The sequence below is a fragment of the Sminthopsis crassicaudata genome, chromosome 2, assembly GCF_048593235.1.
Source record: "Sminthopsis crassicaudata isolate SCR6 chromosome 2, ASM4859323v1, whole genome shotgun sequence".
Taxonomy (NCBI): Eukaryota; Metazoa; Chordata; class Mammalia; order Dasyuromorphia; family Dasyuridae; genus Sminthopsis; species Sminthopsis crassicaudata.
Genome location: NC_133618.1, coordinates 371478397 through 371503157, shown reverse-complemented (window position 1 = coordinate 371503157; position 24761 = coordinate 371478397). Strand labels below are relative to the sequence as shown.

The 24761-nt window shown below is 37.2% G+C and overlaps 1 protein-coding gene across 4 annotated transcripts in view; it reads left to right on the top strand.

Moving 5' to 3' along the window:
* Positions 1-3316: 3316 nt before the first annotated feature.
* TRAF3 (TNF receptor associated factor 3) overlaps positions 3317-24761 on the top strand; it is a 150743-nt gene continuing 129298 nt past the window's right edge. Inside the window, exons 1-2 of one of the 4 annotated variants that reach the window (XM_074291203.1) lie at positions 3317-3790; positions 4097-4355. The gene's annotated coding sequence lies outside the window, so the exon portion shown is untranslated. Of the gene's footprint in view, positions 3791-4096; positions 4356-24761 lie in introns of those variants that run through there. The other 3 variants (XM_074291204.1, XM_074291205.1, XM_074291202.1) reach the window with 3 other exon arrangements.

The window sequence follows — 24761 nt, the reverse complement described above, 5'->3', positions numbered from 1 at the left end:
AAATCATTGAGAATCTTTGCAGTGACGGCAGTGTTCTTCATAAATTTCTCACCATAGCCACTAAACCCCAGAAATGGCTTCACTTCCTGATAATTCTTCCACTATGGCTAAGTAATGAGAACTTTTATCCTCTTAGGATCAGTATTCATTCTGATGCTATGTGGCCTTGATCTCTGACTGCCAGGTTCCCACCATTGTCACATTATCATGTTACTCTCTTTATTAAGGTTTTTCTCTTTCTTCTCCTCCTTCTCCCTTCCTCCTCCTCCTCCTCTCTCTCTTTCTCTCTTTCTCTCTCTCTCTCTCTCTTTCTTTCTCTCTCTCTCTTTCTGTCTCTCTCTCTCTGTCTCTCTCTCTCTGTCTGTCTCTCTGTCTCTCTTCTCTGTCTCTCTCTTCTCTGTCTCTCTGTCTCTGTTTCTCTCTCTCTCTTTCTCTTTCTTTCTTTCTCTCTTTCTGTCTCTCTGTCTCTCTGTCTCTGTCTCTCTTCTCTGTCTCTGTCTGTCTCTGTCTCTCTCTCTCTCTCTCTCTCTCTCTCTCTCTCTCTCTCTCTCTCTCTCTCTCTCTCTCTCTCTCTCTCTCTCTCTCTCTCTCTCTCTCTCTCTCTCTCTCTCTCTCTCTCTCTCTCTTCTCTCCCTCACCCCCTCCTTAGCTTCTTTCTCTTCTTCGGCTCTCTAGATGGGCCTGGGCTGTAGATACATTGTGGCCTGCTTGCATTTCTTCCTGCTCATCTGTAGTCAGTACGCATACTCCCTGTCCCTCTGCATCTTTGTCTGGCTTAGTTCCTTGGTGCACCCTGCTTTCCTACAGGATCTGCATGGACGTGTGGGCCTTTCCAGGTCTAGATGCAGTCTAGCATTTCCCCCCCTTTTTCCTCCTGGACCCTGGACATCTAGAAAGTTCCCTTTTTACTCCTCAGTGTTCCATGAACCAGGGAAGAGGGGCTCACCTGCATGCTTACTACACGGGGGAATGGAGGTAGAAACCAAAACTAGAGACTGAAAATAGTCAGCAGCAACAACAGCCAGTAACCCATTTCTAATGAGTCAGCTTCTGGGACTTCTTCCTTCCCCCCCCCCCCCCCTCCCCTGACTGCACAGCCAGGCAGAGGTTTTGTGCCTCTGCAGGCTCCTGCGAAGTGACAGTCTGGTTGGTTAGGTTCAACCTGCACCCACTATCGCAGCACCCCCCTCCTTCACTTTAGAGCGGAGTGATGTCATTCATTTTCCACTTTGTGGAAAAATCTCAGGTTCTCGAGTCCGCGAGCGCCTTTTTGGCTTGGGGAGGAAGGGGGAGAAGAGAGCACGCGTACACATTTCCAGTCCCACGCCTTTAACTGGTTGGGTACCTAGATAAACACATTTATTGGATTATAATGGCTACATAAAACATAAAATGGGGGGGGGGGTGCTATCGGAGAGGAATACCGGGTCAGTAGGACCGGGAGACAGAAGCGAGGAGACACGGGTGAGGGTGGGGGTGGCGTGTGGTATTTTAAATCCCTCTGCAGAGAAAGGGGACCGACGGCTGTGGCGCTGGCAGGCAGGGAGACGCGCCGGCGGCAGGTTTAATTCCGGGCCTGGCGCGGAATTGGCTGAGAAGGAGCTAGGACAAAAGCAGCACCCCTCCTTCCTCCCCGCTCCGCCTTTCCACAAACTATTCCCTGGCCTGGCCTCGGGGCAGCCGAGGCCGACTGAGCAGAGAGTCTAAATCCGGGGCCGCAGGGGCCGCCCCCTTCGCTGGCCCAGCGCTTCCAGCCCTGCAGCCTGTTGCTAAGGGCCAGACTGGCGCCAGGCAGGAGGCCTTAGCAACTGAGGCTGGCCCGAGTCCGGGGGACGCGGGGCGCGTGCTCCGGGCAAGGGGGTGTAGATGACGTACCCCCAGACTTTCGACACCTGAGTCCTCTCCTCATAGATACACAGAGGGGAATGGATTATATGAAGTGAGTGAGTGTGTGTGTATGTGTGTGTGTGTGTATGTGTGTCTGTGTATGTCTGTGTGTGGAGAGAAACACACAGAGACAGAGACTGAGAGAATGTTGTGTGCACGCGTGAGGGAGGGAAAGGGGGAAGCCAGATTCTTTTCTACACACACACACAAATCCTCTTCTCAGACTTACAGGAGAGTTAGGGGTTGTGTGTGTGGGGAAAAAAGTATGTGTCATTGAATATGTGTCCAGGCGGGACGGGGGCGGGGGGGGGGTTGTCCATATTACCCCTCAGGTGAATACCGGTCTCCTTTTCCTTGGGCGATTATGAAGAAAGGTATGTGTGAGTGTGAGTGTGTGTGTGTGTGTGTGTGTGTGTGTGTGTGTGTGTGTGTGTGTGTAAGAGGCGGCCCTCTTCGTGGACACAAGCCCTTTTCTCATAGACAACCCGGCTGTGTTTGCGATGCAAGGAAACGGGCATACGAAGTCCTGTGAAAGGGTGTGTGTGTGTGTGTGTGTGTGTGTGTGTGTGTGTGTGTGTGTATGTAAAGTGAGGAGGAGGAGCAGCAGAATTCCTCGGTTTATAAACAGACTGGCTGTGGCTAGAGCGGGGGAAGGGGCTTCTGCGGAGAAAAAGGAGTGTGTGTGTGGGGTGTATGTCTAGGTGGACACAGTCTCCCCTCTCGGAGACACTGGCTGTGTCCGTGAATTAGGAAGGGGGTTTATGAGAAGAAAAAGTGTGCGTGTGTGGAGGGCAGCCAAATTAGCCCCCTTGTGGACACATGGTCTTCTCATAGACACACATGCTGCGTTAAGCTGGTGGAGAATGGGGGCGTATAAAGGAAAAAAGGGGCGTGTGCATGTGTACTTTGTGCATTCTTTTTATCCTCTTTCCTTTATTTACATAAAGCTGTGTCCGAGATGACGGTTGTGAGAAGGAAAAAAGGCTATGTATGTGTGTTGTTAAAAGACATTTCCCCCACCCCGGCTCGAAGCATTGCGGATCAATTGGGGGAACAAGCTTTCTCTCCGTAGATACACATCTGTCCGGGGGGGGGAGCGTTCGAAGAGAAAATGGGGTGTTGTAAACCCTTCCTTCCTCCCCATATACACAGGGTAAAGAGGGAGAAGGGTAATAGGTGTAAAGAAGAAAAGAAATTGATGCGCGTTTGCTTAGGTATTGCAGGGAAACGGACTACTCCCCCATCCCCGTGCCAACAGCAGTAGCTTTGGGGGAGGAACCAGTGAGCATCAGGTGCAGTGGGCAGGGCCAGACGAGGAGGCGGAGCCGCGGCGCAGTGGGCGGGGCTTGGCTCGGGCTGTGACAGCCGCGGGTGCCGCCGCCTCCAGTGCAGGGCCAGAGCTAGGGGATTTCCAGAGCTGAGAGAGGAAGTGCGGTGTGTGTGTGTGTGAGTGAGTGAGTGAGTGAGTGAGTGAGTGTGTGTGTGTGTGTGAGTGTATGCATGTATGTATGTGTGTGTGTTTGTGTGAGGGATTACAGCACAGAAGGGACTTTCCAACCCCGGCGGCGGCGGCGGCGGCGGTGGCTACAGCCCCAGCTCTTCCCCCCCTCTCCCCTCCACCTCACACCCCTCCCCCCAGCCCCTTCCCTCAACTCCCTCTCCTTTTCCTCCTCCCCACTGGGACAGCAGCCGCCTCCTCCTCGCCCCCCACCCCTCAACTTGGCGCTGCTGTTCCTCCCCCTCCCTCCGTCCTCCCACCCCTCACACGCAGCTCAGCCCACCCGCCTGCGAGATGGGGCTGAAGGGGGAGGAGGAGGGTGCGGAAGGGGGAGCAGGACCCACTTGGCTTCCTTAAGCGACCAGTGGCTTTGAGGAGCCTAGCCGGCAGATCTATCAGTCTTGGGTAAGGAGGAAAAACTGGGGGAGAGGGAAGGGGAGAGGGACCCCCACGAAAGTGGAGGGGGGTTGGTTTGAGTGCTCTTCCACGTTGCTTTGCTACGCTGAAGGGAGGGGGGTGGGCGTGTAGAGGGAGGGGAAGGCGGGGCAGCCACCTTCCCCTGGTGTGGCCGGGGCACTTGCTTCTGCAGCTTTTTCAGACTCCCTCCCTCCCTCCCTCTCTTTCCCTCTCCCCCCGCCCCCTCCCTCTTTTCCTCCTTCTCTCCCTCCCTCTCCCCCTCCCCCCAAGCTGTGCCCTTGCTGCTCTCTTTAGCTTCTTGCTTCAAGATTGTGGCTGCTCCTGATCCCTCTCAGACCCTCATCTCGCGCCTTGCTACTGCTGCTGCTGTGGCTGCTGATCCTGCTTCTGGAAGCTTGGGCTTTAGACCCTTTCCCCAGCTCTGCCTGCCCTGTTGCTGCCCAGGCAAAACTCGGGCTTCTCCGTGGGGCGACATTACTGCCGCGGGCCCCCACACCGATCGGCATTTCTGTGGTGCCGGCACTGCTGCTGTTGCTGCGGAGAGGATGGATCAGTAAGTATTGCTGTGGCCCAGAACTCCCTAGGCTCTGTGTGTGTGTGTGTGTGTGTGTGTGTGTGTGTGTGTGTGTGTGTGTGTGTGTGTGTGTGTGTTTCTTGCCTTACTTTGATGTTGTATTTTGTGGAAACCGCTGTCCATTTCAGTATTGTAGTTGGGAGTGAGCTGGAATGGGGCTTTTAAAAGAAACACCAGCCGCCTCTTTCTCTGCTATTCTTTTCCTATTGGAGACTAAAAACGCTTTAATCTAACTTTGAAAAACTTTGTAAGGGAAAGATGGTATTCCTTTGGAAATATCTTGGGGTTAGGGCACCATTTATGGCTTTTCTCTTAAATAATTTGCTCTTAGCTACTTACAGGCGTAAAATTACCCTCAAGAATGTAATCAAATGTGATATGGATTTTTCCCTTTATGGAAAATCCGCAAAATGTGTCAGTGTGGACGGTTGCACCTGGTCAATGTAGAAGGATCTTTTTTTGTTGTTGTTCTAAGCTTAACAAAAAAATGTGGATTCCAAGGCCTTATTGTATTTTCTTTTTCTCTCTTTTTAATTCAGTGTTTTGTGTACTGAGAGGGATAAAATTTCGCCCCCCAAAAGAGATGTTCCATTCAAAGCATTTAAATTCATGAATGTACTTACCCTGGTTGACTTCAGGGTGTTTTTTTTTTTAAGCCATTATTTTAAAGTTTATACTGAGTCATTCCTCTGCAGATGAACCTCTGACTGATTCATAATCAGAAAACTGCAGTAGCCTGTAAGATAGAAAAGTACTGTAATACGGTTACAGATAGCTTACAAAAATTTATCTTCAGTTGATAAATTAATGAAATCCCCCAAAGCAATGATGAGCACAGTTATTCCTACTACTTCATTTCCAGCTCCATCTTGAGGTGCCAGGCTGTTGCTTACATATTAATGAAACTCATAGCTCTTTTTGGGATGTCTACTTGATATTTAGACCTTTGTAAGAATCTCCACTGTTTAAAATGATCTCAAATTAATTGTTTTAAAGGAGTATTAAATGATTGAGGACAAAGTCCCAAGGACATCCTTAGGAATCCAAGATATGCTCAAATGATTAATGGCCAGCCAAAGGGGAAATTGTGTTTGAAATGTTTACATTCATCTTAGAATGAATTTACAGCCAGAAATTGAGTGTATTCTATTTTTGTAGGCATTATAAGAAAGCAGGATTTAGCACAGTGTGTGCTTTTCTTAATTTACATTCACAGCATACAATTGAAAAGGAGCCATTATTTTTCAACATATGCTGTGAATACATATTAGGAGTAAAACCTTGGAAGCGGTTGGTTCCTATAATCTTGGCTTTGGCAATGATTTAATCACGTGAAGAAATGATTATATGCATCCATACACTGCTTTAAAATACACTTATTTTATACATGAAATCTTTAAAAAGTATTCTTATTTTAAAAGGCTTCATCAGGTATAAGGAGAAGCTGATAAAGTAGTATAAAGCTATTCTCGATCAAATGAATGAAAAAATAAAGGAAAATATTTGCCTTGTCATATTCTGCTTATAAAAATCTCCTTAAGAATTTAAATGTGAATTAAAACACACACCCAAAGCCTTGCCATTCCTAGACTGAAACAAAATAAGCCACTCTAATGCCAAAATAGGAAAATTTTATGGCCAAATTGGAAACCCCTGAGAGTAGGGGCTTATTATGGAAATACTGACAGACTTTGAATTTTAGCATCACTAGTTAAAATCAAACCTTATCAGGCTTGTGGTTTACAATGTAAGGCATCTCACTGAAGAGTAATCTGTTCCAGCTGTCATATCCTATAATATAGGAAACCAAATAGCAGCCAGAAAGAATTCCAGCATAGTGATGATATTTTTTAAACATACATGGGGCATTTTTTCTGTGATAGAAAAGGCCAATTTATTTTACTTGTATGTCTTCCAATTTCTTAATAAGACTTTTGATCAGGGAGAGGGTTCTAAAGATACTAGATAGAAAAAGACAATATCAGGGACCAATAGTTAGTTAATCCCACCAAAATAACCTTATTATGTTTCATATATTTAAATGATAGATTTTAACTAAAATAATTAAGGAACTGTTATTTATTCTCTCAGCTTTTCTCCTTTCTTTAAACCCTATACCCTTCTCATAGATATAATTATAGCACTATTTCATTACTGATATTAACTTCTGTTTGTTAGACAAATTTCATAAATAAGAATATTCTATTATAATGTTTTTTTTTAATTGTTATTCATCCCTATAAGAAATTTTAAATCACTCTTGTAAAAAAAAAGTAGAGTGATATGCTTTAGGATATTATTGTGATAGATATGCTAATAGATTGAAATGTGAAAAGGCATTAATCATTGCTTTAAAAGAAGGCTTTTTTCTTTTAAATGATATTTTTATATTGGAAAATTCTCTGAGGGATTTAACTGTTACTGTGTTACAAGTCTTAGTTATACCAAAGAAAGGAAATTATGTTAAAGTTGTTCATCTCTATTTTCCCATCTTGATATAACAAGAACAGTATGTGATCCATCCTATCAAACGTTATACAATGGCTGAAATTTTATTTCATTGGTCAGTTTAAGAACTATTAGCTTGGAAGCTGTATTCCCATGCTTGAAGACTAAGTATCCTTTCTAAAAAAGCAAGATTGCTCATGGTCATTTAAAAAAAGTTTTATTTATGTTTTTTGTTTTGGCATTGGTGATTTCCAACCAAATCTCCTTCTCAAACCACTGCCATGGAATGATTTGCTATGAAAAAAGAAAAAAGTTAAAACAATCAATAGTTATCAAATCTTATCAGTGACAGGTGATCAAGTATATCAATGTTCTGTGTCCTTAATGTCCTCCCTCCCCCCAGGGGTTCCACCACACTGGCCCTTATCAAAAGGAGGGAATTGTGTTTCATTATCTGTACTATGGGGCAAATGTTGTTCTTTACAATTATTCAGAATTTGGCTTTGTTTTAGCCTACATTGATGTTATTATAGTCATTGTGTTCATTATTCTTCCGGTTTTGTGCTTTATATCACTGCATCAGTTCTATTTCTACAAATTCCTCACTGTTTCTTATGACACAACAGTATTCTATTACATTGTTACATTCATAGGCCACACTTTGTTCAGCCATTCCTTAATCATTGGAATACCCACTTTCTTAACAGCTCTTTGCTGTCCTAAAAAGTACTACGATAGATATTCTGGTATATATATGAGGCCTGTCTGTGCTTGACTTCCTTGGGGTATCTGTGCAATAGTGGCATCTCTAGAGGTCACAAGGGTATTAACAATTTATTTTTTGTTTTTTGGAGGCAGGCAGGGTTAAGTGACTTGCATATGGCCACATAGCTAGTAAATGATTGAGGCTAGATTTGAACACAGGTCGTCCTGACTCCAGGGTTAGAGTGATATACACACTGGACTATTTAGTTACCTTGCTATTAACAATTTAGTAACTCCTCTGACATAATTCCAAGTCCAAAATAATTGACCTAACTTACAGCTCCACCATTCCTTGTTGGTTTAGTTTGCCTGTTTCCTTATCATGCCCCCGACATAATTCTATATTTCATTATTATCAATATGATATGAAGTGGAACTTAAGAATTATTTTAATTTGCATTTCTCATGCAGTATTGGTGTTTTGGAACATTTTATATGATTATTAATAGTTTACAAATCTTCTTTTAAAAGCTTTTTGTTCATAACTTTGATCAGTTACCTACTGAAGAATGGTTCTTGGGCTTATGTTTTTATGTCATATATATTATAAATATCTGAGATATTTAATTGAAAGACTTCTTCCATTTTAGTTTCTCTTGAGCTGCATTGATTTTGTTCGTGCAAAGAACCTTATGTAATATAAATTATCTGGTTTGTTTTTTGGATAGAATATAATTTAAAAAGATAAGATGGACATTTCTTTTTAACAGTCTTCATGGATAAATTTTTTTGGTGGGAATCCAAGAATACATTATATTTTAAAAATGTCTTGATTATATTGCTAAAGTACTTGGGATCTGAATACAAAAAAAAATACTAGAAAGAAAATGTAAGATTGGGTGAATAAAAAGAGAAAAAATAGAGTCAATGACAAAGATACTGTCTGAAAATGAAGCTACCAAAAAAAAAATTAAGGAAGGTAGAAATTTAGTGGCAGGGAATTTAGAGGGTGGGAGGCAAAAGACTAACAAGAAGATATTTAGTATTGTCCTGGTTTTTTTTTCCTCCTAGATTTTTATTCACCATAAGAACCTCCATCTATGTAAATTCTTTCCACTACTGAAGATAAGCAAGTAACTCATTTAATATTAAGAGTTACCTGGGGCACTGAGCTGTTAAGTGACATGCTTGTAGTCACACAGCTAGTTTGTGTGAGGCAGGATTTGAGTGGACTATGATATTGGCCCTCTATTAGTTGTGCTATGTGGCCTTTTCTTATAGGACAGAAAACATAAGAAAATAATTGGAGGTTTTTTTTTGTCCAAAAGGAGAGATTGAAAGATACAAAGTAGTTGGAAATTATAACAACAAAAAAGTAGAAAAAGAAGAAAAGACATAATAAGAGAGCATATTTGTTCTATTGAAGTATCTTTTAATTTACACAATTTATCAAAAATGGTTTTCTCATTTAAAAAAAAATACTTATCGAAAAACCTATGTAATAGATACCCTTTGTGTTCTTGTGTGTGTGATACATAGAAGAGAGGATCAAAAAAGATAAAGATTTTCTGGAAAATTCCATTTCTCTATGCAGATGACCTGGAATAAGATATAGAGATGGTGAAATATTACTATTACAGATCAAATTTTATTAAAGTCCAAAGAATTGTCCATCTTTTTTTGTGTGTGTCAGTTTTCTGTTAATTGAACTCTGGTTTCTATGCGTCTAGGTATAGTTTTAGGAAGATCTCTCAGAGAGTTTCTTTATATCAGGATCCTACCGAGGGAAATCCTGGCACAGTCAGTATTTGTATCCTTTTGCTTTCCCAGAAAGGGTCTTTAGCTTCCCTGCAAGCACTCAGGTTAATGAGACTTTGAATATAGGACAGGTTTTATTTAATTCAACAAAACACAATAAATTTGTATCTGAGCCTCTTATCCATCAGATAAACTCTGTGCTCTTTTCATAAAGAGCTCAATCAAGCCTCTCTTCTGGTGGATCCCAACTTACGTTGAGCTCTATATAGTCCAAATGCTGCAGAAAAAAATCAGTTCCAGTTGTTCCTCTATGCATGTCATCCCTCTGCTCTGTTGATCTCTCTAGATTATATTGTGTGTGTGTGTGTGTGTGTGTGTGTGTGTGTGTGTGTGTGTGTAAGAGCAAGGTAGATTTTGGATTTGCTCTTCACATTAATCGTTCTTCTGATGTTTCAGCATTATTATATGGTGTTGGCTTTCTAATGAATGTGGTTTCTTGAAGGGGCTACAAATATATAAAAATATCTTTCTAGTTCCTCTGTGCAATTCCATGTTTCATTTTTGTATATTATGTGTGTCTTGTTCAGTTCCTGTGAACAAAATTGAGAATGCATGAAATGAGGATACAAGGCTTTTTGTTCAGTTGAACAAGGTGAATAGATGTCAGATATATTGACATTGGATGTCGTTTGAAATAGAGACATTCATATATCATTTAGTTTACAAAGTACTTATGCCATATCATTAGACTTTATAACAACCCTATGAGATAAATAGTTCAAGTATTATACTCATTTTGTTGAAGAGAAAACTAAAGTTCAGAGGGTTTTAATGACTTGTCCAAAGTAACACAGTATGGGGAAGGGAATAAGCTTTTATTGTTATGTTGTTATTATTACTAAGCTTGTTATATGCCAGGCACTGGGCTTAGCACTTTATAGGAGAATCAGGACTTGATTCCATCAGTCTTCTGATTTTAAACACAGTATTTTTAAAAAATGATATAATATAATATAATATAATATAATATAATGATAGTAGGTATAATATAATATAATGATAGTAGGTATTTACCTACTATGTATATTTGCCATAATAAGTGGAACAATGGTTGAGGGCTTGGAAACCTTTTTCTCATACATGGAATCTTACCATAACACAACACTATGTGGCATTTTACATAATGGTCCATTTTGGACACAAAATGTATTAGTGGGAGTAGGAAAAAGTCATCAAACATTTTTTTAATGTGCTAGGTTCTATGGGAACTATGGGAGAGTTGCTAACTTCCAGGAGTCACAGTAATATATAGACATGAAGAAACAAGAAAATAAAACATTGTACTCTAGAAAACTTGTTACTTTGATCTTGGTCAGAAGGTTAAGAACTTATTTTCTAAAAAATTTCCAACAATTCTATGAAGATGACAGTACTTAAGTGCTTCAAGGGATGGTATGGATTCCTTTTACTAATAAAGATTGCAAACCCTCTATAGCCAATCTTCAAAAGTTGTTAAGCCTGAAAAACTCTTCATTCTCCTGGCCAACCAGGTAATGAGCTCCTCCAAACTTAGCTCTTTTGGTCTGCAGCCAATAGGCCTACTAGGCCCATGTTTAAAGCCTTTCCAGCATGGTAGGACTTGCCAGTGCTTGCACTATGCTGGCATAGTCTTTGAGAAAGAACCCAAAAACACCTCCCGTAACATTGAGGCATCAGAAGCAGATGATGAAATGAGACAGCTCTTAATAAACTGATGGAGTATGTGGCACATGCTATAAATGGTAAAGTAATTCAAAAGGGGAAAAAATGTTTTGGGGGAGTTGGGATTATTCATGGAAGGATTCATGGATAAATTGAAACTTGAGGCACATCTTGATGCAAGTACAGAATTAGAATTATCAGTAGGGCAGAGAATCAGAGAATAGCAGTAGAAGCAATTGGGAAGATGTCAGCTATGATCAATGTGGTCCTTTGGTATGGGAACCTGAAGAATGTATTATGTTATATATTTTGCTGTAATAATAAAATTTTTTTATAAAATAGGATTTGACCTGTGAAGCTATTTAATGTCAAGTTGCTTTTTAGGGTTAATTAATGTGCTAATTTGTACTTATGAAGATGACAATAACAGTGGACGCTTTTCTACTACATTTAAGTGGAATGGTAGGTGTTTTTCATTCATTATCTCATTTGAATTGCAGTCTAGTTGTGTAGGAAAAGCTACCTGGGACTCATACTTATAACTGACTGGCTTCATTAATGCTATCCTCTTAAAACTAATTAGTTATTGCTGACTCTCAAAAATATAAAAATTCAGGACAACTATATTTTATACTGTGTTTTTAATTACTTTGAAAGATCTTGATTTCATCAGTGTGCTACCTGATGCAGATCATGATTTGGCCACATTTCACTAGTTATTGACAATAAATTTCAACTGTTAGCCAGCCTTCTTCAGACTTAGCTAGGCTAGTCATATGATAATAATTCATATATACAACATATAAGTGTCTATGGTATACAAAGAACTGTTTTAGGTTTTAGAAGAGAATAAAAATTTAGATGTGACAATAATAGTTGTCAGGCTTACTTAAAGCCCTTTTAAAGTTAGAAAAGTCATCTTTATTCAACAAGCATTGTATTAAATATTTTCTCTGTAACAAGGCAGTTAGGTCATGCAATGGATAGAGTATTCAGTCTGGTGTCAAGATGACCTGAGTTCAAATTATGCTTTAATTACTACTTAGGTAATCCTGGGCAAGTCACTTAATCCTTTTTGCCTTGGTTTTCTCATCTGTAAAATGAGATGGAAAAGGAAATGGCAAACATTTCCAGTATTTTTATATTAAGAAAACCACAAATATTGGGGTCACAAAGAGTCAGAAACAATTGAACAACAACATGTATAAGGCATTGAACTAGGTATATAATTTTGAGAATCCAGCTTTTATATTAGGAGGACTTAAGTGATGTTTAAGTTAAGGAGGTTACTGGGCAATTATTTTCTCCCTATAGCAGTGGAAGTCATACTAGAACCTTTTCTTGGTTCTTACTTTTATGCAAGGTATTAGATCCTGTATGTTCACCTAGTTTAAATACTGATTCTATTTCAGAAAGTAAATTGATTGTAATTGTAAAATGGGAAAAAAGGTAAATCAATTAAGATGATGAACTTAATATGACCAACTGGGGCATAGCAGTCAAGAGGTGAGGGTGTATCTCATTTTCAAATGCTGTTTTCATTTATTTCTTTTTCTTTTTCTTTTTTTTATGAATCAGTCTGTATTAAGTGACTTCCCCAGGGTCACACAGCTAGTAAGTTTCAAGTGTTTGAGGTCATATTTGAACTCAGGATCCTCATGACTCTAGGGCTGGTGCTCTATGCACTGTACCACCTAGCTGCCCTCGTTTATTCTTTAGAATTACTAGTTTTTCATTCTACTTCCCCTATCCCCCATTTTATTTGGTAGCTATTTTATATACCTTTAACTTTTTCATTTGGAATCTCTTGTTTTTCTTATTTTTCACTTTGCCTAATATAGTGAGCAACAACATATCAATCCTTTTACAAATACAATTGATCCACATACTTTAGGTGTTGCTCACACCTAACTAAATAACTCTCTAACTTCATTTATTAATTTTTTTCTTCCTTTTGATTTACATTTGAACCATTTATCTAGTAATAATAGTATTTAGTCATGATGTAGTACTTTAGATCTTTAAAGTATTTTGCAGACATTAATTTGTTACTGGTGAGTAAATCCCTAAGGCCTATTCATTGTGTAGAGAGAATTTTGTCCCTTCATCTTTGCATTTCATTATAACTACAGGGTACTTAAGGGAGTATGAGTTAATGAGGGGGAAAGTTCCATTTCCAAATTAGCAGAGGAATAATGTTGGTTATTTTGGAAAAAGACTGAATATTAGTCTTTTAAAGGCTTTCAATATAACACTTTCTTTGTTCCTCAATTAAACAGTTACCACATTCTTTTCTGTACCAGTAGAAGGTTTTTTTTCTTTTGGGGAGGACAGAAGATGAAGGTCTTCCCGCCTACTAGTCTATAAGCTCTTTGAGGGCAAAGACTATAATAATAATAATAATAATAATAATAATAATAATAATAATAATAGCTAGTACTTATATAGCTCTTTAAGATTTATAAAGCACTTTGTCATTATTCTCATTTTATCTTCATAGCAATCTTGTGAGGTAAGTACTATTATGATTCTCATTTTATAAGTAAGAAAATTAAAGCAAAGCTTAAGTGACTTGCCTAGGATCACACAGGTATAGTAAGAGTCTAGGGCAGGGGCCAGTCTTCCTGATTTCAGGTCCAGTGCCCCCGACTTATTCCTTTTTGTGTCACCCAACAAAGCCTAGTACAGGGCCTTCCTTGCACCTAGTAATAATAACTCATTTCTTTAGTGCTTTGAAATTTACACTTTCTTTATGGTAACACTTTAATAAAACAAGTATAGTTATTATTCTCAGGACAACTAAGTGACACAATGGATAAAGTGCCAGGTCTGGAATCAGGCTGATCTAAGTTTAAATGAGACCTAAGATACTTAGTAGCTGTAAAGGCACATCATTTCACACTGTTGCCTCAGTTTCTTCATCTGTTATATGAGCTAGAGGAGGAAATGGCAAATCACTCCAGTATCTTTGAAAAAAAAAAAAAAACTACAAGAAAATCCTAAAAAGGGTCACAGACAACAAGAAGTATTATTCCTATTTTCAGGTTAAGGAATAGCTTCAGAGAAGTGAAGTGGGTTGCAGGGTCACAGAGCTCTTAAATGTCAGGACTGAAATTTGGACAAGATTTCTCCTTCTTCTCCTAAATTCTCCTCTTTTCCAAGCTTTCTTATTTCTGTTAAAGATATCCCCTTTCTCCATCTTCCCAGTCATTCAGATAAAATAACCTTGGAGTCATCCTAGACCATTCTCTCTCCTTTGTTTCCTTATATTTAGTGAATTGTCAAGGTTTTTTTTTTTTTAAATATCATTTTAGATTCTTGTCCCCCTTATCTCTGATATTGAAATAGCTTCCTGATTAGTTTTCCTGTTCTTACTCTCTATCCTTTCCAATAGAATTTTAGTGTTATTGTCAAATAATCTTCCTAAGGAACAGGACTAGACATGTGGTTCTTTATTGCCTTTGGGATAACATACCAACTCCTCACTATGGCATTTAAGGTTCTCTATAATTTGGCTCCATCCTACCTTTTCAATGTTATTTCACATTATTTCTCTTTACCCTCTGTTTTCTAGCCAAAATGTATAACTCTTGATATTCTATTTTCCTATAATATGTTCTTTCTTAATTTGTGCCTTTCAGAAGGCTTGTTCTACTTACAAGTTTCAGCTCAGAAGCTACCTTTTCTAAGAAACCTTCCCTTATCTCCATAGTTAATGTTCCCCACCCTTTAATTACCTTGTAGCTATGTATCTGTTTACTTTACTCCTTAATATGCTCTTAGAGGAAGAAATGGGTTCCTTTCCCTTCCCCCTAATTTCCAAAGTCTAGAATGCATAGTGTTGCACAGTGTTTAATAAGTGATTGAGGGTCATATTAATGAACCTTTGCACTTGTGATCTTGGATAAGTCACTTCCCAAGGCTTCAATTTCGATATATGTAAAATACTCTTGTATTGGACTTAGATAGTTCCAAAGATGACTTGTAGCTTTAGCATACTTGGATTCTGTGATTCTAAGGCAAATCTCATATAATGCCAATACTTCAAATGCCTTTCTCTGAGCTCTCTTTTCTTTTCCTTCTAATAACTATTTCCTTCTTTCCTAAAGAAACCAATATCAATGACTTAAAGTTTGAGCAGTCACTATTTCTTACTTACTTTGGATAGAGGGTGAATAAAGTTCTCTGTATTCTTCTGCTCTTTCTTCTTTGGAAATTTTATCTTGCCCTTGACTCCCAAATCTATATGTTTACTTCTAATCTCAGTTCCAGGGCTATATTCTCAAATGCTTATTAAATAGCTCCACCGACATGTCTAATCACCACCTCAAAATCAACATGTCCAAAACTGAATTGTTCATTTTTCCTCCAAAACCTACTTCTTTTCCCAACTTGCCTTACTCTGTTGACCATTATCTGCCTAGTTAGTTACTCATATTCTAAAGTGTGGAGTAAATTGACTTTTTCCTCCTCCTTGTCTTCCACATCTAGTCAATGCTAAATCTTATCAATGCTTTTTTAATAGTATCTTTTACATTTCCCATTTTCTATCTATTCCTACACTACCTTAGTTCAGGACCTCTTACTAGAACTATAATAGTAGTTTTTTAACTGGTCTCCCAGCCTCCAGTATTATTCCTCTTTGATCCGTCCTTCTGGTAGCTGCCAAAATCATCTTCCTAAGGCACAGATATCAACCCTATGGTCAAAAACCTTAAATGGCTTCAGCTTGTCATTTTTGTGATCTGGTCACAACTTTTTTTGCCTCAGTTTCCTTGCTGCAGAGTAATGATCTTTTCCTCCAGGTTGCACTCTGTCGCTAACCTTGCATTGCCATTATATTGTTCTGTTTAATGATGACTTATCTCAGTCTTCCCCATTGGAGGATAAGCACTTTAAGGGCACTAGCTATGTTTTGTTTTGTTTTTTTCTTCTTTGTAACTCTAGAATAGGATCTTGCCTTTATCTTGATGGAGGGGTTCTTAACCTTTTTGTGTCATAAAATCCCTTTGATAGTCTAGTAAAGCCTCTGGACCCCTTTTGAAAAAACTGTTTTATTGCATACATTCATGAATGAAGGAAATTTAAAGTTTCAGTTAGAGGTTAGTGAAAATAAAGATGTCATTTTTTTCCCTCATCTAAAATGGAATGGGAACCCCCTGAAATATGTGAACCTTCTGGAGGTTAAAAACTCTTATATTAGTGTATGTATGATATTATCAACTGTTGGTATTCTTTTTATCTAAGCCTTCTCATTCTTTTATATTCACCCAACATGTAGTAAGCCTTCATCTAGGTCTTTCTACCTTTTGTGGCTGCTAATGAAACATTTAGGCTGCCTATATGTTTTCCCTTCCTCTGACCTTCCCACCAATCCACCCACTTTTCTACATACATGTTTTCATACTGGTATCCCTTACATCAGAATTTGTACATCATTGAAAATATGTCATGTTTTACTTGTGACCACTTTTTGTGTTACTTGCAGCTTTAATTCTGTTTATGCCATATCACAAGAAAACACTTGTTTTTAACAAGATATGTCTTATGTCAGGGACCAATTTAGGATCCTTAAAAGCATCGTGCTCTTTCCCAACTGTGATCCATTCCATATTTGTAGACTTTGTTTTGTATTCAACACATTGTCCATCTACATTACTTAACTCAGATGTATGTATGTACTGATGCTTTGACCCTCTGATTTCATATCACAGTCTGAACATTTTTATCCACTTAGTTTTTCCTATATAAATGGTTGGGTTGATTTTGGATAATTTATAGATGCTGTTGAGAAGGAATTGTAATGCTGTAGAGTCTCATGCAATTATTATTTAAGCTGTAGTAGGAGCATATGAAAGACCTCATCATCTATTCTTTTTTCATTTGGACTCTGTGCTGCACTTCCTCCATGAGAGTAGTAAATATCTTTGGCAACTCACATTTTGTTTTGTGCTTCATTTAAAAATAATCAGAGAATTATTAGTCTCCATTATTTCCATGGTTGCAATCATTAAAGAATCTTGCCTGATTTTAGCCTTTATATGAAAAGTTCTTTGTTGAAGGAGAATCCTTTAAAGCTATGTTTTGCTCTACTTTTTATCCACAAACAATAAGCATAAAAAGTCTTGCATTCTTTTCATCTTTTAGTTTGTGACTAAAGATGTGATTTGATTATAGAAAATAATTTGTGGAAGTCTGACTATGTCTTCATATTTTCACCAAAGACACCTGTTCATATATGTGCACATGGTTTTCATGAAGTTAATGTGAGAATAAAAAAGTAGGCATGTTTTCTATTATGTAGCCTCAATAGCCTTTATGGAGGGAGATAATATTAAATAATATACTAGATAAAAAGGTACCCTTAGAGACAGGAAGACCTGGAAAGTACTGTTTCATGCTCTGGATAGGTTGCCTAACCTCTTAGTGCCCTCATGTATCACTCTAAAACTACATGGTCAATATTGATAGAAAAAGTTTTCTATACCACTAAAATCATAGGTCTGGGAAAACAATACAATCTATAATTTCTTCCATTCTTTTGATACCTTCCTTGAACTGAGATATTTTGTAAAATAATCCATCAACAATTTCATCTCTTGTGTCATCTCTTTCCTTAGTGGGAATGGAGCAGTGAAAAAGCATCAGAAGATGTTAAAAATAACATTTAAAAATTCTCAATAAATACTAACAAAACTTTAGGTTTTATTAATGTTAGACTTTAAACCAATGATGAAAGAATTAATGTATTATTACAAGAATTAAACCACATGAGTATTGCTGTTCTGAAATGAAGTCAGAAGATACAAGGAAGTTAGAACTCATGGATTCAGAAGTTGAGGAGTTGACTTCATTTTGCACTCTTGAAAGTATTCTCTGGGATATTACCATCTTGTAATTCCCATAATGAGGATAAAGAAAAGGATCCCCATGAAGATAAGTGAAGCTTATTTATAAGCTATCATATTTGTAGCTGGTGAAAGGTAGAGAAATTAATTTTACAAAGAACTCAAAATTCTATGTCATAATATGATCAATACAAAAGTGGACATATGGAATGATGGTGAAAAATATATTGGAATATATGGCTGAGTTTTGAGGAAGAAAAAAATTGGAGGCCAAATGTCAAATGCCTAAGGTTAAAGACTACTCAAAAACATCATGCTTATAGATTATGAATATTTTCTTCAGGAAGAGAATACAAATCCAGGAGTATGATATATTAATTATAACATTTCAGTCTAATATTTTGTAGACTTCCATTTTTAATCCATCTTAGATCTTCTGATTCTAGTTTTAGGGTAAATGAGATTGAGAAAATTCTGCTAGATTGTTTATATCTACACTTTCTGTTTTCTGTTCATGTTGACATACGAGGCCAATTCAATGTACTTTTTTTTTTTTTTTTTTTTTTTTTGGTGATGGTTGATATCACCAAACCAACATCATCTGTTCTGAAGATAGTTAATGGCTGCGTCCTTGACCTTGAATATATTAATCACCTGTCTTCATCAGCAGATTCACTGATACTCTGCCTGGATTTATTCATCAATGGTTCACATACTTTCTCTCCTTATGGTTCTCCAATTCCAGCAGTCTATTATGCCATTTAAATTTATCTTATTACCCCAATTAAAAGTAAGAAACATAAGAAAAAAGTCTTCCAGAGGGAATTATAGATTTGTTGCCCTCAACAGAAACTGGAAACTTTTGTAAAATAGTGGTTTTAGAGGGACAGATAATGAATTAAGATTTGAGTATGTCAATGGGATTCTAGATAGAGAAGTCCAGCAATGCCTTGGAGATGTGGGAATAGCTATCAGAAAGGCCATTACGAATAAATACATAAATTTGGAAGTCATCTAAAAGGAGAACATAATTGAACCCAGGGGAATAGATGAACTTTCTTAGGGAGAAACTTCTCAGAATTCTTAGGTAACAATTCTTAGGTAACCTTTGAATGATCATTCTAAAATTTATTTTAGATAGCATTTCCTAAAATAATAATTTCACAATTTGCTTTCCTTGTACGCATTTCTCTATTATGTCTTCCTCCCAAAAAGAAGTTTGATTTTTGGAATACTGATCATAGTAAAGGTCTGTTTACTAAATAGTTATTTATTTCAACTGTCAAACTGAAGTTTGTAGGTCTTTTTCCACACTTATATTGTGGTTGGCTGAGGCAATTTGGCTTCCAGTATATTATATCCAGGAATTTGTCAGTTTCAAAGGAAAAAAAAGGCTCATGACCTGGATCTCTGTGGGTCACTCCAGCCCAAGAGAACTGAATAAATTTTACCCAGCTTTATTGAAGATCTCCCAGTATTATTTGATGGATTTCAGTGACAGAGTTGTGCTTGGAAAACTTTGGCCCCTTTAACATATTCTTGAAGTCTTGACTTATTGTTGATTTGTTTCACTGATCAATATCAGTTTTTCCTCAAGTCATATTACCATTATTACTCTTGATAATCCTTCTCTTTTTATTTTTATGATTTTTGCCTTTGATTCCTTTTTTTGGATTTCCTCATCTACTTCTGAAGATTTTTGTTAAGAAAAATGCTTTGTAAAGGCAAACATAATATATATCTATGGTTCCTTAATTTTTGAGATTATTGGGTTGTTTTTGCCTCAGATAACTGTAGTATTAATGATTTTTAAATCAAATCAACAAATATATAAATATCTATTCAATGTAGGGCATTGTGGTGGATATATAAATATAGAATGTCTGAAGCCATTCTTTTTCTAGACCTTAAACTGATTATAAACCCTTAACAGGTTTGTAATGTTGGGCAAGTTACTTCACTTTCTTCATCTGTAAAATGGATAATTTTTCTAACCTCTTCAACAGTGTTTTGTGATATTAATGCTGTAAGCTTTATAGTCCGTTTTTATTAAGAAAAGAGGACAAACTTGTGAAATTTAAATGTACATGTATACATATATGTGATACATCTATCATTCATGTTTGTATATATGTGTGTATGTATGTATCTATCTATCAACTATGTTTCTTAGAGAACTATCCTGGGCTCAAGTGTTGTCTCTGATTATGTGAACATGGACAAATCATATAACCTCTCAAAGTTGTGTTAGGCAACTTTGTAAGAATCTTAAGTTGTAGAATACTTGTTGATCTGCCTTGGTAAAGGTAGTTTCCTCTTCAGGAGTTCTTAAAGCCAGTGAAATCACAATTCTGTACCAAAAATACAATGTAAGTAAGTAGCCTCAGAGTTGTTCTGATTTTCATTTTTCTTAATACTAATGATTTGGAACAATATTTCATATGGTTGTTAATATTTGCAATTCATTGGGGAATGAATTTTATGTATCTTATGTATTTTAGTTCCTTCTATCTTGGAAATCTATATGTCCATCTAGCCTTCTATCTTTCTGTTCTTCCTATCTTAGATAAATATATGTGTATACTTTTTCAGAGATAATACAATTTTTTCCCACAATGGCTTCTTTTCTTATTGTAGTTGATTGATTTTATTCATCAAATTGATTTTATTCATGAAAAAGCTTTTTAGTCAGAAAGTTAATAAACATTCATTAAGTACCTTATATGTGCCGGGCATTGTGCTTAGCAATGGTTACAAAGAAAGGCAAAAGACAGTTTCTGTTCTTAAACAGCTTAGTCTGATGGGGGAGACAATTTGCAAATAACTATGTGTAAACTAGCTAGGTGCAGAATAAATAGGAAATAATCATTATTATTTATAAAGAAAAATATAAATAACATTAAGTAGAATCAAGGAAAGGAGTCCTCTAGAAGGTGGGAGTTTAGCTGGGACATGAAGGTAGCCAGAGAATCCAGGAGATAGAGTTAAGAAGAAAAAACTAGGCATGGAGGACAGCCAGGGAAAATGTCAGAGTTTGGGAGAGGGAATATTTTTTTCTGGGAAGTATCACTGGGTCAAAGAATATGTGGTAGATATAAGGTGAGTATAAGATGTAAGAAAACTAGAAAAGTAGTGCTACTGGGAATAGATGATGAAAGACATTGAATCCCAAGCAGAAGATTTTATATTTGATCCTGAAGATAATAGGGAACTACTAGAGTAGAGTAGAGAGGTGACATGATGAGTGAGTCCTTTGCTTTAAGAAAATCTCTGAAGTGGCTGAATGGGGATGATTGGGAATGGGGAGAGATTTGTGGCAGGAAGATTCACCAGCAGGTTCTTGCAGTAGTTCAGGTATGAGGGAATGAGCCTCTGTACCAGTGTGGTGGCAATATGAAAGGAAAGAAGAAGGCATATATGTGATACATTGCAAAGGTAAAATCCATAGGCTTTGGAAACAATTTTAAATTTAGGTAATCTGAATTATCCACTTTGTGATTGCTTTTGTCTTTTTTAATAATGTCTTCTAACCTGTAATATTCAGGGTACATACTGGATGATATCTTTTATGGCATTCCTTGCATGCACATTATCATTAGTAATATGCTGCAGCACACAATGTCTCTCTGTTAGCTTTTAGGGAATCTGCAGTTTTGATTTTTCAGGGACTATGTTGTTCTCAGATTTATAGACACCTTTGCCAGAATACTGGTATTAATAAGATTATTTTTATTTTAAGGAGCTTCTTGGGGATTTTGGAAGAGTTGCACAATTCTTAAGGTCACAGATTTCAAGCTAGAAGGAATCTCATGTCATCTAGTCCAGTACTTTCACTTTATAAATGAGGAAACTGATGTCTAGAGATACTAACTTGCTCAATATCACATAGATAAAAAAGTATCTGAGGTATGAGTAATTGCAAGTCATCTAACTTCAGATCCATAAATTGTAGTATCTGGAGGACCTCACTAGTCATAGGAAATTCAGTTCTATTTGCATTCTTTACTAGACATATCCCTTGGCAATGATGAACATCTTTGGTTAGTGCACATCTTTATTTTATGCCTTGTTTGATATTGATAAAGTATCACTGGACAAATTTGTTTCTGTTTTTGAACCTAAAGAAAACTTGTTTGATTTTAACATATGCTTTGGAGACATGGCTACATTTCATTTTACCAAATCAAATGCCATTTATTGTTAACAGGAAATAATCTCAGTTGTGTGCCCTGAATGTTTCAATCAATTGAGCGGAGATGTGGTTTGATGTAGAATACAGTTTGTGAAAGCCTGTCTGTTCCCTTTTCATATTTTCTTCTAGATTACCCTAGATATATGTGTAGATAGTTCTCATAAATGCATATTAGTTGTTATTGATATCCTTATAGTTGTCTTTTTAGATAGTAATGCTATTTGTGTTTTTTCAATTTTCAATTTCAATTTTTAGATTTTAAAAATGTTAATTTTTTTTCCAATTGCATGCAAAAACAAATTTTAGTCTTGTTTAAAATAAAATTTTGAGTTCCAAATTCTCTCCCACCTTCTCTTCCCTGCCCCATCTTTGAGAAGGCAAGCAGTTTGATAAAGGGTTATACATACACAGTCATGGAATACATATGTTTATATTAGTCATTTGAAATCTTTCCAATTTCTTAAGAATCAGCCTTATCAGAATTTTGCCACCTCTAGAATAGTTTTCCTATAGATGATACTTGGCCTAGTCTAGTGGTTTTCCAGTCATCATATTCTTAATGCCATTTCTACTTCCTATTTAGATTATTGGGAAATGGTGTATTATAGTCTGCATGTGTTATTTTCATTGTCATAAGTAAGAAAATAGGTTTTTAAAAAAATCAGAATGCGTAGATCTCTTCCAATTTGATGTTTATTGTCCTCCTAGTTTCTTCTTGAGATGTTGAGAGGATGGTTTGGGTTATTTGGATTTCATGTCAAGCATTTTGCAAACATTTTTTCTCCTTTTACTGTTTTTTGCTCATTTATGAAGCAAAATTGCTCCTAATCATCTACCATCTTCCTCCTTAGATTTTAGTAAATAAGTTAACATTTTAAACTATTTTTGCCTTTTTTTTTTTTTTTTTTTTTTTACCTCTTTCCTCTTGGTAAGGACAGGAAATATTTACTAATTGGGGTGATTTGGGAGCTCATTAGTTTTCCTTGATAGAATAATTGCTTTGCATTGATTAAACTTTTATAAGAAATTATGCTAGTCAGTGTCATTGGTTTTTTTCCTTTAACCAGTCCCCATTTAAAAAAAGTAGATCAGGTTGATACTGTGATTGTATACCCTATCATCTTTTCATAGTCTTTTTTTTTTCCCGAAGTTGATGTCAATTTTGGTCTTTTCTCTAACAAGTTGATGAGTGGATTGAATAGGCCAATGATTCAGTCAATTAGTCAATAAACATTTATTAAGTACTTATTATGTGTCAGGCACTGTACTGAGTGCTGAAGATCCAAAGAAAGGCAAAAACAAAATAAAACAAAAAATTGATCCTATTTTTAAGGAGCTCACAATCTAATGGGGGATACAATATACAAATAATTCTTTACAAATGATGTTGTTATTCATTTGTTTCAGTAATGCCTAACTCTTTGTGACTCCTTTTGGGTTTTTCTTGACAAAGATCCTAGCGTGGTTTGATATTTCTTTTTCTAGCTCATTTGACAGATGAGGAAATTTAGGCAAATGGGGTTAAGTGACTTGCCCAGAGGCATATAGCTAGCAAGTATCTGAGGCTGGATTTGAACTCAGTAGAGTTTTCCTGACTCCAGGCCCAGAACTCTATTCACTGTGCCATCCAGCTGCCCACAAATAATATAAACAAGATAAATTGAAGATATTCAACAAAATGAAGCCATTAGTATTAAGAAGGTAAATCAGGAAAGGCTTCTTGTAAAAGGTAGCATTTTAGCTGGGTCTTGAAGAAAGCCAGGGGACAGAAATGAGGAAAGAGGATTTTTGGCATGGAGGACAGCCAGTAAAAATGCAGAGTGGATGGAATGTCTTCTTTGAGGAAGAGCAAGGAGGAAAATTTCCCTGGATCATGGAATATATGATGGGGACATGGGATAGTGGGACAGAAAGAAGTAAGATGTAAGAAAACTAGGAAAATATGAGATGTAAGAAAACTGGAAAAGTTAGATTATGAAAATCTTTGGATACCCAATAAAGGCTTTTATGTTATTATTAGTGGTGCTAGGGAAGGTCTTGAAGTTTATGTACTTAGGGACAATGTAAGTAACTAGCCGATGTGCCAGTGTTTTTTCCTCTAGCTAATCTTAATATTTTTAATAGGTCATGTTGGAGCTGTTATACTTGCACATCATATCATCTTATAGTCTTTCTTCTGGGTTGTTGCTGATTTTGATATTATCTATGACAAGCTAATGGATTGACTGCATAGATGGCTGATTCAGACCTGAATTCCATAGGAAGTCTATTGTTTCTTGTTGAGATATGGTCAGTTTCTTCCTTCCTTCCTTCCTTCCTTCCTTCCTTCCTTCCTTCCTTCCTTCCTTCCTTCCTTCCTTCCTTCCTTCCTTCCTTCCTTCCTTCCTTCCTTCCTTCCTTCCTTCCTTCCTTCCTTCCTTCCTTCCTTCCTTCCTTCCTTTCTTCCTTCTCTTCCTTTCTCTTCCTTTCTCTCTTTCTTTCTCTCTTTCTCTCTTTCTCTCTTTCTCTCTTTCTCTCTTTCTCTCTTTCTCTCTTTCTCTCTTTCTCTCTTTCTCTCTTTCTCTCTTTCTCTCTTTCTTTCTTTCTTTCTTTCTTTTCTTTCTTTCTTTCTTTCTTTCTTTCTTTCTTTCTTTCTTTCTTTCTTTCTTTCTTTCTTTCTTTCTTTCTTTCTTTCTTCTTCCTTCCTTCCTTCCTTCCTTCCTTCCTTCCTTCCTTCCTTCCTTCCTTCCTTCC